Below are 15,313 nucleotides of genomic sequence, written 5' to 3'. Positions count from 1 at the left end.
CATCTCACTGGGGCTTGTTGGACAGTGGGTGCAGCCCACAGAGTGTGAACCGAAGCAGGCCAGGGAATTGCTTCACCTGGGAAGCGCAAGGGGTTGGGGAAGTCCCTTTCCTAGCCAAGGGAAGCCATGACAGACAGTACCTGGAAAATCGGGGCTCTCCCACCCTAATACTGTGCTTCTCCAACAGTCTTAGCAAACGGCACACCAAGACAGTATATCCCACACCTGGCTCGGAGGGTCCTACACCCAAGGAGCCTGGCTCACTGCTAGCATGGCAGTCCGAGATTAAACTGTAAGGCGGCAGTGAGGCTGGTGAAGGGGCGTCTGCCATTGCTGAGACTTGACTAGGTAAATAAAGCATCCAGGAAGCTCAAACTGGGTGGAGCCCACCGCAGCTCAAGGAGGCCTGCCTGCCTCTGTGGATGCCACCTCTGGGGGCAGGGCATAACTGAACAAAAGGCAGCAGAAACTTCTACAGACTTAAACGTCCCTGTCTAACAGCTTTGAAGAGAGTAGTGGTTCTCCCAGCATGGAGTCTGAGATCTGAGAACGGACAGACTGCCTCCTCAAGTGGACCTTGACCCCCGAGTAGCCTAACTGAGAGACACCTCCCAGTAGGGGCTGACTGACACCTCATACAGCTGGGTTACCCTCTGAGATGAAGTTTCCAGAGAAAGGATCAGGCAGCAATATTTGCTGTTCTGCAATATTTGCTGTTCTGCAGCCTAACTGGTGATACCCAGGCAAACAGGGTGTGGAGTGGACCTCCAGCAAACTCCAACAGACCTGCAGCTGAGAGGGTCCTGACCGTTAGAAGGAAAAATAACAAACAGAAAGAACATCCACACCAAAACCCCATCTGTACATCACCAACATCAAAGACCAAAGGTAGATCAAACCACAAAGATGGGGAGAAAACAAAGCAGAAAAGCTGAAAATTCCAAAGATCAGAGCACCTCTTCTCCTCCAAAGGAACACAGTTCCTCGCCAGCAATGGAATAAAGCTGGACGGAGAATGACTTTGATGAGCTGACAGAAGTAAGCCTCAGAAGATCAGTAATAAGAAACTTCTCTGAGCTAAAGGAGGATGTTTGAACCCATTACAAAGAATCTAAAAACCTTGAAAAAAGATTAGACAAATGGATAACTAGAATAAACAGCATAGAGAACACCTTAAATGACCTGATGGAGCTGAAAACCATGGCATGAGACTACGTGATGCATGCGCAAGCTTCAGTAGCCGATTTGATGAAGTGGAAGAAAGGGTATCAGTGATTGAAGATCAAATGAATGAAATGAAGTGAGAAAAGAAGTTTAGAGAAAAAAAGAGTAAAAGGAAATGAACAAAGCCTCCAAGAAATATGGGACTATGTAAAGAGACCAAATCTATGTCTGACTGGTGTACCTGAAAGTGACAGTGAAAATGGAACCAAGTTGGAAAACACTCTTCAGGATATCATCCAGGAGAACTTCCCAAACCTAGTAAGGCAGGCCAACATTCAAATTCAGGAAATACAGAGAATGCCACAAAGATACTCCTCGAGAAGAGCAACTCCAAGACACATAATTGTCAGATTCACCAAAGTTGAAATGAAGGAAAAAAGGTTAAGGGCAGCCAGAGAGAAAGGTCAGGTTACCCACAAAGGGAAGCCCATCAGACTAACAGCAGATCTCTTGGCAGAAACTCTACAAGCCAGAAGAGAATGGGGGTCAATATTCAACATTCTTAAAGAAAAGAATTTTCAACTCAGAATTTCATATCCAGCCAAACTAAGCTTCACAAGTGAAGGAGAAATAAAATCCTTTACAGACAAGCAAATGCTGAGAGATTTTGTCACCACCAGGTGTGCCTTATAGGAGCTCCTGAAGGAAGCACTAAACATGGAAAGGAACAAACGGTACCAGCCACTGCAAAAAGATGTCAAGTTGTAAAGACCATCGATGCTAGGAAGAAATGGCACCAACTAATGAGCAAAATAACCAGCTAACATCATAATGACAGGATCAAATACACAAAAATAACAATATTAACCTTAAATGTAAATGGGCTAAATGTCTCAATCAAAAGACACAGACTGGCAAATTGGATAAAGAGTCAAGATCCATCAGTGTGCTGTATTCAGCAGACCCATCTCACGTGCAGAGACACACATAGGCTCAAAATAAAGGGATGGAGGAAGATCTACGAAGCAAAGGGAAAACAAAAAGAAAAAGCAGGCATTGCAATCCTAGTCTCTGATAAAACAGACTTTAAAACAACAAAGATCAAAAGAGACAAAGAAGGCCATTACATAAAGGCAAAGGGATCAATTCAACAAGAAGAGCTAACTATCCAAAATATATATGCACCCAATACAGGAGCACCCAGATTCATAAAGCAAGTTCTTAGAGACCTACAAAGAGACTCAGACTCCCACACAATAATAATGGGACTTCAACATCCCACTGTCAACATTAGATCAATGAGACAGAAAGTTAACGAGGATATCCGGGAATTGAACTCAGCTCTGCACCAAGCAGACCTAACAGATATCTACAGAACTCTCCACTCCAAATCAATAGAATATACATTATTCTCAGCACCACAGTGCACTGATTCCAAAATTGACCACACAGTTGGAAGTAAAGCACTCCTCAGCAAATGTAAAAGAACAGAAATGATAACAAACTGTCTCTCAGACCACAGTGCAATCAAATAAGAACTCAGGTTAAGAAACTCACTCAAAACCACACAACTACATGGAAACTGAACAACCTGCTCCTGAAGGACTACTGGGTACATAATAAAATGAAGGCAGAAATAAAGATGTTCTTTGAAACTAATGAGAATAAAGACACAACATACCAGAATCTCTGGGACACATTTAAAGCAGTGTGTAGAGGGAAAGTTATAGCACTAAATACCCACAAGAGAAAGCAGGAAAGATCTAAAATCGACACCCTAACATTACACCTAAAAGAACTAGAGAAGCAAGAGCAAACACATTCAAAAGCTAGCAGAAGGCAAGAAATAACTAAGATCAGAGCAGAACTGAAGGAGATGGAGATGCAAAAGCCCTTCAAAAAATCAATGAATCCAGGACCTCTTTTTTTGAAAAGATCAACAAAATTGATAGACCACTAGCAAGACTAATAAAGAAAAAAAGAGCTAGGAATCAAATAGATGCAATAAAAAAATGATAAAGGGGATATCACCACCGATCCCACAGAAATACAAACTACCATCAGAGAATACTATAAACATCTCTATGCAAATAAAGTAGAAAATCTAGAAGAAACGGATAAATTCCTATACACATACACCCTTCCACGACTAAACCAGGAAGAAGTTGAATCCCTGAATAGATCAATAAAAGGCTCTGAAATTGAGGCAATAATTAGTAGTCTACCAACCAATAAAAAGTCCAGGACCAGACAGATTCACAGTTGAATTCTACCAGAGGTACAAAGAGGAGCTGGTACCATCTCTTCTGAAACTATTCCAATCAATAGAAAAAGAGGGAACCCTCCCTAACTCATTTTATGATGCCAGCATCATCCTGATATCAAAGCCTGGCAGAGATATAACAAAAAAAGAGAATTTTAGACCAATATCCCTGATGAACATTGATGCAAAAATCCTCAGTAAAATACTGGCAAACCAAATCCAGCAGCACATCAAAAACCTTATCCACCATGATCAAGTTGGCTTCATCCCTGGGATGCAAGGCTGGTTCAACATACGCAAATCAATAAACGTAACCCAGCATATAAACAGAACCAAAGACAAAAATCACATCATTATCTAAATAGATGCAGAAAAGCCCCTCAACAGAACTCAACAGCTCTTCATGCTAAAAACTCTCAATAAACTAGGTATTGATGGGACGTATCTCAAAATAATGAGAGCTATTTATGACAAATCCACAGCCCATATCATACTGAATGGGCAAAAACTGGAAGCATTCCTTTTGAAAACTGGCACAAGACAGGGATGCCCTCTCTCACCACTCCTATTCAACATAGTGTTGGAAGTTCTGGCCAGGGCAATCAGGCAGGAGAAAGAAATAAAGGGTATTCAATTAGGAAAAGAGGAAGTCAAATTGTCCCTGTTTGCAAACGACATGATTGTATATTTAGAAAACCCCATCATCTCAGCCCAAAATCTCCTTAGGCTGATAAGCAACTTCAGGAAAGTCTCAGGATACAAAATCAATGTGCAAAAATCACAAGCATTGTTGTATACCAAAAACAGACAAACAGAGAGCCAAATGAGTGAACCCCCATTCACAACTGCTTCAAAGAGAGTAAAATACCTAGGAATCCAACTTACAAGGGATGTGAAGGACCTCTTCAAGTAGAACTACAAACCACTGCTCAACGGAATAAAAGAGGACACAAACAAATGGAAGAACATCCCATCCTCATGGGTAGGAAGAATCAATATTGTGAAAATGGCCATACTGCCCAAGGTAATTTATAGATTCAATGCCATCCCCATCAAGCTACCAATGACTTTCTTCACAGAATTGGAAAAAAACACTTTAAAGTTCATATGGAACCAAAAAAGAATCCACATTGCCAAGACAATCCTAAGCAAAAAGAACAAAGCTGGAGGCATCATGCTACCTGACTTCAAACTATACTACAAAGCTACAGGACCCAAAACAGCATGGTACTGGTACCAAAACAGAGATATAGACCAACAGAACAGTACAGAGTCCTCAGAATTAATACCACACATCTACAACCATCTGATCTTTGACAAACCTGACGAAAACAAGAAATGGAGAAAGGATTCCCTATTTAATAAATGGTGCTGGGAAAACTGGCTAGCCTTAAGTAGAAAGCTGAAACTGGATCCCTTCCTTACACCTTACAGAAAAAGTAATTCAAGATGGATTAAAGACTTAAATGTTAGATCTAAAACCATAAAAACCCTAGAAGAAAACTTAGGCAATTCCATTCAGGACATAGGCATGGGCAAGGACTTCATGACTAAAACACGAAAAGCAATGGCAACAAAAGCCAAAATTGACAAATGGGATCTAATTAAACTAAAGAGCTTCTGCACAGCAAAAGAAACTACCATCAAAGTGAATAGGCAACCTACAGAATGGGAGAAAATTTTTACAATCTACCCATCTGACAAAGGGCTAATATCCAGAATCTACAAAGAACTTAAAAAAATTTACAAGAAAAATCAAGGAACTCCATCAAAAAGTGGGCAAAGGATATAAACAGACACTTCTCAAAAGAAGACATTTATGCAGCCAACAGACACATGAAAAAATGCTCATCATCACTGGCCATCAGGAAAACCCACTAATGAAATAAGAAAAGAAAGAAACTCAACAGTTTCTCTGTATATGACCATTATAGGTGGTAACTGGTCAGCTCACATTCTCTCCCTCTCTAAAAGTGTAGGCATAATTGATATGAATCCTCCTACCTTGGCATTTTTTTAGATACACATTTCACTAAGGGTTAGCTGGTTGCAATCTCACTATTTTGGAAAAAAATATTTTCATAGACCCCTCTAGAAAACTCCTTGAGCAATGGAAAGTTTATTAGAAAGAATTATAGACTTTGGCACATGCCTGTGGTCCCAGCTACTTGGTAGGCTGAGGCAGGAGAATCGTTTGAACCCAGGAGGTAGAAGTTGCAATGAGCTGAGATCATGCCACTGCACTCCAGCCTGGCATCAGTGAGACTCCATTTCAAGAAAAGGAAGGAAGGAAGGAAGGAAGGAAGGAAGGAAGGAAGGAAGGAGGGAGGGAGGTAGGGAGGGAGGGAGGGAGGGAGGGAGGGAAGGAAGGAAGGAGGGGAAAGAAAGAAAGAATTGCAGAATAGGAACAGCTCCAGTCTCCAGCTCCCAGCACGAGCGACACAGAAGACGGGTGATTTCTGCATTTTCAACTGAGGTACCGGGTTCATCTCACTAGGGAGTGCAGGACAATCAGTGCTGGTCAGCTGCTGCAGTCTGACCAGTGAGAGAGACCAGCATTGCCTCACCTGGGAAGTGCAAGGGGGAAGGAAATCCCTTTTCCTAGCCAGGGGAACTGAGACACACAACACCTGGAAAATCGGGTAACTCCCACCCCAATACTGCGCTTTACCAACGATCTTAGCAAATGGCACACCAGGAGATTATATCCCACAAGTGGCCGGGAGGGTCCCATGCCCACGGAGCCTCCCTCATTGCTAGCAGAGCAGTCTGCGATCTAACTCCAAGGCAGCAGCGAGGCTGGGGGAGGGGCGCCCGCCATTGCTGAGGCTTAAGTAGGTAAACAAAGCTGCTGCAAAGCTCCAACTGGTTGGAGCCCACTGCAGCTCAAGGAGGCCTGCCTGTGTCTGTAGACTCCACCTCTGGGGACAGGACACAGCTAAACAATAACAAAAAAAACCAGCCAAAACCTCTGCAGATGCAAACAACCCTGTCTGACAGCTTTGAAGAGAGCAGTGGATCTCCTAACACGGAGGTTCAGATCTGAGAACGAACAGACTGCCTGCTCAAGTGGGTCCCTGACCCCTGAGTAGCCTAACTGGGAGACATCCCCCACTAGGTGCAGACCAACATCCCACACCTCACATGGCGGGGTACACCCCTGAGACGAAGCTTCCAAAGGAAGAATCAGACAGGTACACTTGCTGTTCAGCAATATTCTATCTTCTGCAGCCTCTGCTGCTGATATGCAGGCAAACAGGGTCTGAAGTGGACCTCAAGCAATCTCCAACAGACCTACAGCTGAGGGTCCTGACTGTTAGAAGGAAAACTAACAGAAAGGACACCCACACCAAAACCCCATCAGTACCTCACCATCATCAAAGACCAGCAGCAGATAAAACCACAAAGATGGGGAAAAAGCAGCGCAGAAAAGCTGGAAATTCAAAAAATAAGAGTGCATCTCTCCCTCCAAAGGAGTTGCAGCTCATCGCCAGCAATGGATCAAAGCTAGATGGAGAATGACTTTGATAAGTTGAGAGAAGAAGGCTTCATTCCATCAAACTTCTCAGAAATAAAGGAGGAATTACGTACCCAGTGCAAAGAAACGAAAAATCTTGAAAAAAGAATGGAAGAATGGATAACTAGAATAATCAATGCAGAGAAGGCCATAAACGAACTGACAGAGATAAAAACCATGACACGAGAAATACGTGACAAATGCACAAGCTTCAGTAACTGACTCGATCAACTGGAAGAAAGAGTATCAGCAACTGAGGATCAAATGAATGAAATGAAGTGAGAAGAGAAGTCTAAAGAAAAAAGAGGAAAAAGAAATGAACAAAGCCTTCAAGAAGTATGGGATTATGTGAAAAGACCAAATCTACGTCTCATTGGGGTGCCTGAAAGTGAGGGGAAAAATGGAACCAAGTTGGAAAACACTCTGCAGGATATCATCCAGGAGAACTTCCCCAACCTAGTAAGGCAGGCCAACATTCAAATTCAGGAAATATAGAGAACACCACAAAGATACTCCTCGAGAAGAGCAACTCCAAGACACATAATTGTCAGATTCTCCAAAGTTGAAATGAAGGAAAAACTGTTAAGGGCAGCCAGAGAGAAAGGCCGGGTTACCCACAAAGGGAAGCCCATCAGACTAACAGCAGAAATCTCAGCAGAAACTCTACAAGCCAGAAGAGAGTGGGGGCCAATATTCAATATTCTAAAAGAAAAGAATTTTCAACCCAGAATTTCATATCCAGCCAAACGAAGTTTCATCAGTGAAGGAGAAATAAAATCCTTTACAGAAAAGCAAATGCTTAGAGATTTTGTCAACACCAGGCCTGCCTTACAAGAGACCCTGAAGGAAGCACTAAACATGGAAAGGAACAACCGGTATCTGCCATTGCAAAAACATGCCAAAATGTAAAGACCATCGATGCTAGGAAGAAACTGCATCAACTAATGAGCAAAAAAAACAGTTAATATAATGACAGGATCAAGTTCCCACAGAACAATATTAACCTTAAATGTAAATGAACTAAATGGTCCAATTGAAAGACACAGACTGGCAAACTGGATAAAGAGTCAAGACCCATCAGTTTGCTGTATTCAGGGGACACATCTCACATGCAGAGACACACACAGGCTCAAAATAAAGGGATGGAGGAAGATCTACCAAGCAAATGGAGAACAAAAAAAAGCAGGGGTTGCAATCCTAGTCTCTGATAAAACAGACTTTAAACCATCAAAGATCAAAAGAGACAAAGAAGGCCATTACATAATGGTAAAGGGATCATTTAAACAGGAAGAGCTCACTATCCTAAATATATATGCCCCCAATACAGGAGCACCCAGATTCATAAAGCAAGTCCTTAGAGACTTACAAAGAGACTTAGACTCCCATACAATAATAATGGGAGACTTCAACACCCCACTGTCAACATTAGACTGATCAAAGAGACAGAAAGTTAACAAGCATATCCAGGAATTGAACTCATCTCTGCACCAAGAGGACCTAATAGACATCTCCAGAACTCTCCACCCAAAATCAACAGAATATATACTCTTCTCAGCACCACATCACACATATTGCAAAATTGACCACATAATTGGAAGTAAAGCACTCCTCAGCAAATGTACAAGAACAGAAATTATAACAAACTGTCTCTCAGACCACAGTGCAATCAAACTAGAACTCAGGACTAAGAAACTCAATCAAAACCACTCGACTACATGGAAACTGAACAACCTGCTCCTGAATGACTACTGGGTACATAACGAAATGAAGGCAGAAATAAAGATGTTCTTTGAAACCAATGAGAACAAAGATACAACATACCAGAATCTCTGGGACACATTTAAAGCAGTGTGTAGAGGGAAATTTATAGCGCTAAATGCCCACAAGAGAAAGCTGGAAAGATCTAAAATTGACACTATACATCACAATTAAAAGAACTAGAGAAGCAAGAGCAAACACATTCAAAAGCTAGCAGAAGGCAAGAAATAACTAAGATCAGAGCAGAACTGAAGGAGATAGAGACACAAAAAACCCTCCAAAAAATCAATGAATCCAGGAGTTGTTTTTTCAAAAGATCAACAAAATTGATAGACTGCTAGCAAGACTAATAAAGAAGAAAAGAGAGAAGAATCAAATAGACACAATAAAAAATGATAAAGGAGATATCACTACCGACCCCACAGATATACAAACTACCATCAGAGAATACTATAAACACCTCTACAAAAATAAACTAGAAAATCTAGAAGAAATGGATAATTTCCTGGACACTTACACTCTCCCAAGACTAAATCAGGAAAAAGTTGAATCCCTGAATAGACCAATAGCAGCCTCTGAAATTGAGGCAATAATTAATAGCCTACCAACCAAAAAAGGTCCAGGACCAGATGGATTCACAGCTGAATCTCCCAGAGGTACAAGGAGGAGCTGGTACCATCCCTTCTGAAACTATTCCAATCAATAGAAAAAGAGGGAATCCTCCCTAACTCATTTTATGAGGCCAACATCATCCTGATACCAAAGCCTGGCAGAGACACAACAAAAAAAGAGAATTTTAGACCAATATCCCTGATGAACATCGATACAAAAATCCTCAATAAAATACTGGCTAACCGAATCCGGCAGCACATCAAAAAGCTTATCCACCATGATCAAGTGGTTTTCATCCCTGGGATGCAAGGCTGGTTCAACATACGCAAATCAATAAACGTAATCCAGCATATAAACAGAACCAAAGACAAAAAACAACTTGATTATGTCAATAGACATAGAAACGGTCCTTGACAAAATTCAACAGCGCTTCATGCTAAAAACTCTCAATAAATTCGGTATTGATGGAACATATCTCAAAATAATAAGAGCTATTTATGACAAACCCACAGCCAATATCATACTGAATGGGCAAAAACTGGAAGGATTCCCTTTGAAAACTGGCACAAGACAGGGATGCCCTCTCTCACCACTCCTATTCAACATAATGTTAGAAGTTCTGGCCAGGGCAATCAGGCAGGAGAAAGAAATAAAGGGTATTCAGTTAGGAAAAGAAGAAGTCAAATTGTCCCTGTTTGCAGATGACATGATTGTATATTTAGAAAACCCCATTGTCTCAGCCCAAAATCTCCTTAGGCTGATAAGCAACTTCAGCAGTCTCAGGATACAAAATTAATGTGCAAAAATCACAAGCATTCTTATACACCAGTAAGAGACAAACAGAGAGCCAAATCAGGAATGAACTTCCATTCACAATTGCTTCAAAGAGAATAAAATACCTAGGAATCCAACTTACAAGGGATATAAAGGACCTCTTCAAGGAGAACTACAAACGACTGCTCAGTGAAATAAAAGAGGACACAAACAAATGGAAGAACATACCATGATCATGGATAGGAAGAATCAATATCGTGAAAATGGGTAATTTATAGATTCAATGCCATTCCCATCAAGCTACCAATGACTTTCTTCACAGAATTGGAAAAAAACTGCTTTAAAGTTCATATGGAACCAAAAAAGAGCCTGCATTGCCAAGACAATCCTAAGCAAAAAGAACAAAGCTGGAGGCATCACACTACCTGACTTCAAACTATACTACAAGGCTACAGTAACCAAAACAGCAGGGAACTGGTACCAAAACAGACATATAGACCAATGGAACAGAACAGAGTCCTTAGAAATAATACCACACATCTACAGCCATCTGATCTTTCACAAACCTGACAAAAAGAAGAAATGGGGAAAGGATTCCCTATTTAATAAATGGTGCTGGGAAAACTGGCTAGCCGTAAGTAGAAAGCTGAAACTGGATCCTTTCCTTACTCCTTATACAAAAATTAATTCAAGATGGATTAGAGACTTAAATGTTAGACCTAATACCATAAAATCCCTAGAAGAAAACCTAGGTAATACCATTCAGGACATAGGCATGGGCAAGGACTTCATGTCTAAAACACCAAAAGCAACGGCAACAAAAGCCAAAATTGACAAATGGGATCTAATTAAACTAAAGAGCTTCTGCACAGCAAAAGAAACTACCATCAGAGTGAACAGGCAACCTACAGAGTGGGAGAAAGTTTTTGCAATCTACTCATCTGAGAAAGGGCTAATATCCAGAACCTACAAGGAACTCAAACAAATTTACAAGAAAAAAACAAAGAACCCCATCAAAAAGTGGGCAAGGGATATGAACAGACATGTCTCAAAAGAAGACATGCATACAGCCAACAGGCACATGGATAAAATGCTCGTCATCACTGGCCATCAGAGAAATGCAAATCAAAACCACAATGAGATACCATCTCACACCAGTTAGAATAGCAATCATTAAATAGTCAGGAAACAACAGGTGCTGGAGAGGATGTGGAGAAATAGGAACACTTTTACACTGTTGGTGGGATTGTAAACTAGTTCAACCATTTTCGAAAACAGTATGGCGATTCCTCAAGGATCTAGAACTAGAAGTACCATATGACCCAACCATCCCATTACTGGGTATATACCCAAAGGATTATAAGTCATGGTGCTATAAAGACACATGCACACATATGTTCATTGCGGCACTATTCACAATAGCAAAGACTTGGAATTAACCCAAATGTCCATCAGTGACAGACTGGATTAAGAAAATGTGGCACATATATTCCATGGAATACTATGCAGCCATAGAAAAGGATGAGTTTGTGTCCTTTGTAGGGACATGGATGCAGCTGGAAACCATCATTCTCAGCAAACTATTGCAAGAACAGAAAACCAAACACCACATGTTCTCACTCATAGGTGGGAAATGAGATCACTTGGACTTTGGAAGGGGGACATCACACACCATGGCCTATTATGGGGAGCGGGGAGGGGGGAGAGATGGCATTGGGAGTTATACCTGATGTAAATGATGAATTGATGGGTGCTGATGAGTTGATGGGTGCAGCACACCAACATGGCACAAGTATACATATGTAACAAACCTGCACGTTACGCACATGTACCCTAGAACTTAAATTATAATCATAAAAAAAATTTAAAAAAAAGAATTGTAGACTTTATCAAGTAAAATTTTATGAAGTTTACCCCAAGAGCCAATTGCAAGCAATTATCAAGAAATATAATTGATATTTTCCCGGGTAAGTTCGTAGGAGAAGATGTACAAATTGTGACATTGGGAATAGAACTTTGTGATTAATAACTATTTGAAGTCTAAAAACTCCATCTAAACAATAATGAATTGATACTATTACTCAGCCCTCTCCTCTGTACAGATAGAAGCTGCAGGACTCTGTGGGGTGGGCCTTGGCCGCACCTCTAAAGGGAATGCCTTTCTACTGTGAAATAACATTCTAAATGCATTTCAATACCAAGATTTGTAGGTTAAGCCCTAGTGCATGTCTTGACTAGGGGCTTTATCATTCCCAGAAATGGGTGATTTTGCCCTTGGTTGCTTATACTTATAGATGTAATAAAGTAAGTAAATATGTTATTTATGATTTTATCATAATTTATATCACCATAACTATCATAAAAATGATATATAGATCCAGTTAATTATTAATTCTGTCATAATTTTTTGTATTATTGAATTGCCACATTTGGGTTAGTCATTCCCATTATAATGAACACTGGTTTTTTTTCCCCCAAGATTTTGTTGAACAATTGAATGAACACTTCTGGCATGACTGTCATCCACTAGAACATTTCAGAGCTTGCGGTGAGTTTATATTTACTGTGAATAAGAGGTAGAGCAGCTGGGTTAAAATGTTATAATTTATGTCTCCTCCGCTTGACATCGTCAATCTTTCAATATTTTTTCCAGTCAATGGTGTAATTTCTTAATATTAATCATTTATCTCTTCTACAATTTGAAAGAAATGTTTCCAAGTTGATCACTGGTGTTTTATGTACTTATTTATTTTTTGAGACAGGGTCTTGCTTTGTCCTCCAGGCTGGAGTGCAGTGGTGCGATCTCGGCTCACTGAAACCTCCGCCTCCCAGGTTCAAGCGATTCTCCTGCCTCACTCAGCCTCTCGAGTAGCTGGGACTACAGGCATGTGCCACCGTGCCTGGGTAATCTCTGTATTTTTGGTAGAAACGAGGTTTTGCCATGTTGGTCAGGCTGGTCTCAAACTACTTATCTCATATGATCCACCCACCTTGGCCTCCCAAAGTGCTGGGATTTACAGGCATGAGCCACTGCACTTGGCAATCACTAGTGTTTAAAATTTGTTTATGATATCTGTTTTTCATCTAGAAGATTTCAGTGGTAAGGGGGTCAAACTTATCAATCTCTCTCTTCATGGCTTTGGGGTTTTTTCATTCTATTTAAAAAGGCGTTACAATTTATTTTTACTTACAATGTCTTGCATGTTTTTTTCTCATAGTTATGTCTTCATTCCATCCATAAGTTTTCATTTTTCAAAATTCAATTTCTAGAATAGATAATTATAAGGTTCATAGTCAAACAATACAAAAATGCATACAGTGAAAGTGCTAGCTCCAACCTTGTTTCTTCTTTTTCTAAGCCTTTTCTATCCTAGGGAAGGTAAGTTCTTTCATTTGTGGGATATATATATAAATCTTATATATATGATATTATTCTTATATATATATTCTTATATATATGATATTCTTCCAGAAGTTCTTTATGCATATCAAGTAAATAGAAATATAAGATACTGATTTTCCAAAATTGTGAAGTATGGATCAATTCATATTTTTTTCCACCAGATATCTAATTGTCTGAACATCGTTTTTCCATCCTTTCCACATTTATTTTATTTATTGTTATTATTATTTAAGACAGAGTCTCGCTCTGTCACCCAGGGTAGAGTGCAGTGGCACGGTCTCAGCTCACTGCAACCTCTACCTCCCCAATTCAAGTGATTCTGTGCCTCAGCCTCCCAAAGTTCTGGGATTACAGGTGTGTGCCACCACGCCCAGCCAATTTTTGTATTTTTAGTGGAGATGAATTTTCGCCGTGTTGGCCAGACTGATCTTAAACTCTTGGCCTCAAGTGACCCAAAGGCCTCAGCCTCCCAAAGTGCTAGGATTACAAGCATGGGCCACTGCACCTGGCCTCCACACTGATTTTAAGTGCCAGTTTACTCACATCATAAATTCTCATACACATGTGTAACTGTTTTAAATTGGTTTTTTAAAATTTTTATTCCTACTTTGTCCTTCCTGTGTCAATAACATTTTTTCTTGTTCCTTTTTTCCAGGTTTGCTCCTCTGTGAAGCAATGGAACAGACTATGTTTCCAGGCTAGATATTTACTTAGTTACAACCCTGCAGAACTCAGCCCCATTCATACTTTTAAACTCAGATCAGATCATCAGATTACATCACCAGCTCCCACTCCCCTGACCCCCATATTCCCACTGTGCTCTATGCCTCTCTCTCCCTATTTAGCAGGTAATGTTGTCATTGTTTGACAGTCTTTCCTTTACACTATAGCATCCTATTATGAAGACACTAGGATTATCAACTTTGTATCTCCAGGATCTAGCCCAGTCCCTGGCACATGATAGGTGAACAATAAAACTTGTTAAATAAAATAGAAGGCTGACCGACCAGATGAATAAATGAATGAATGAAAGAGTGATTGAGAAATATCTGCTCTACCTTCTCTTGCCATCCTAGACTGTCTCTTCTCACATTTTACTTCCATCACCATCATGGTCTTCCCCACCGTCCCTCTCTCCTATACTTGCCATCAGTGTGTGATGAATTATCCACAAGAATGGGCTATATTTCCAACAAGGCCTACATCCATTTCTGACTAGGGCTCAAAGTCCAAATCTGTGTAAAAATCCTAGTCAGCTCAAGATATTCACCAAGCAAAAAAGGAAATAAATATTTCTTACTAAGTTGAGGATGGCTGGAGAGAATTAGCTCACAAATACTAAGAATATTTTAGTATTACATATGTAATTTAAAAATATAAAAGGCTAGCAAATATGAAGTGCTATGGCGTTGTTGTTTAATAGTCATTGCAATGAAACATTGGCTAGCTTGTAGAAAAAATATTATACTTTCGTACATTTGAATATGAAAATGATTTTGTGGCAGGCAGCTTGTAAGATGGCCTCCAATAATCCCCACCTCCTCGTATTTCTGGCTTTGGGGTGCATTTCACTTGAGTGTAAGCCGGACCTAGTGACTTGTTTCTAATGAACAGAATCACGGTAACAGTGATGGCACGTTGCTTCTGAGATTAGGTAACAAAAAGACTGTGACTTCTGTCTTGTTCACCTTCTTGTTCCATTGTTGGCTCACTCCGAGGGAAGCCAGGTACCTGTTACGAGCTGCTGTATGGAAAGGTTCATACAGCAAGGAACCAATGTCCCCAGCCAATAGCCAGCAAGGCTGCTTCTAGTCACAGAATG

This window comes from Macaca thibetana, chromosome 13 (genome assembly GCF_024542745.1).
Source record: "Macaca thibetana thibetana isolate TM-01 chromosome 13, ASM2454274v1, whole genome shotgun sequence".
NCBI classification, from domain to species: domain Eukaryota; kingdom Metazoa; phylum Chordata; class Mammalia; order Primates; family Cercopithecidae; genus Macaca; species Macaca thibetana.
Note: the sequence above shows the minus strand (reverse complement) of the source record.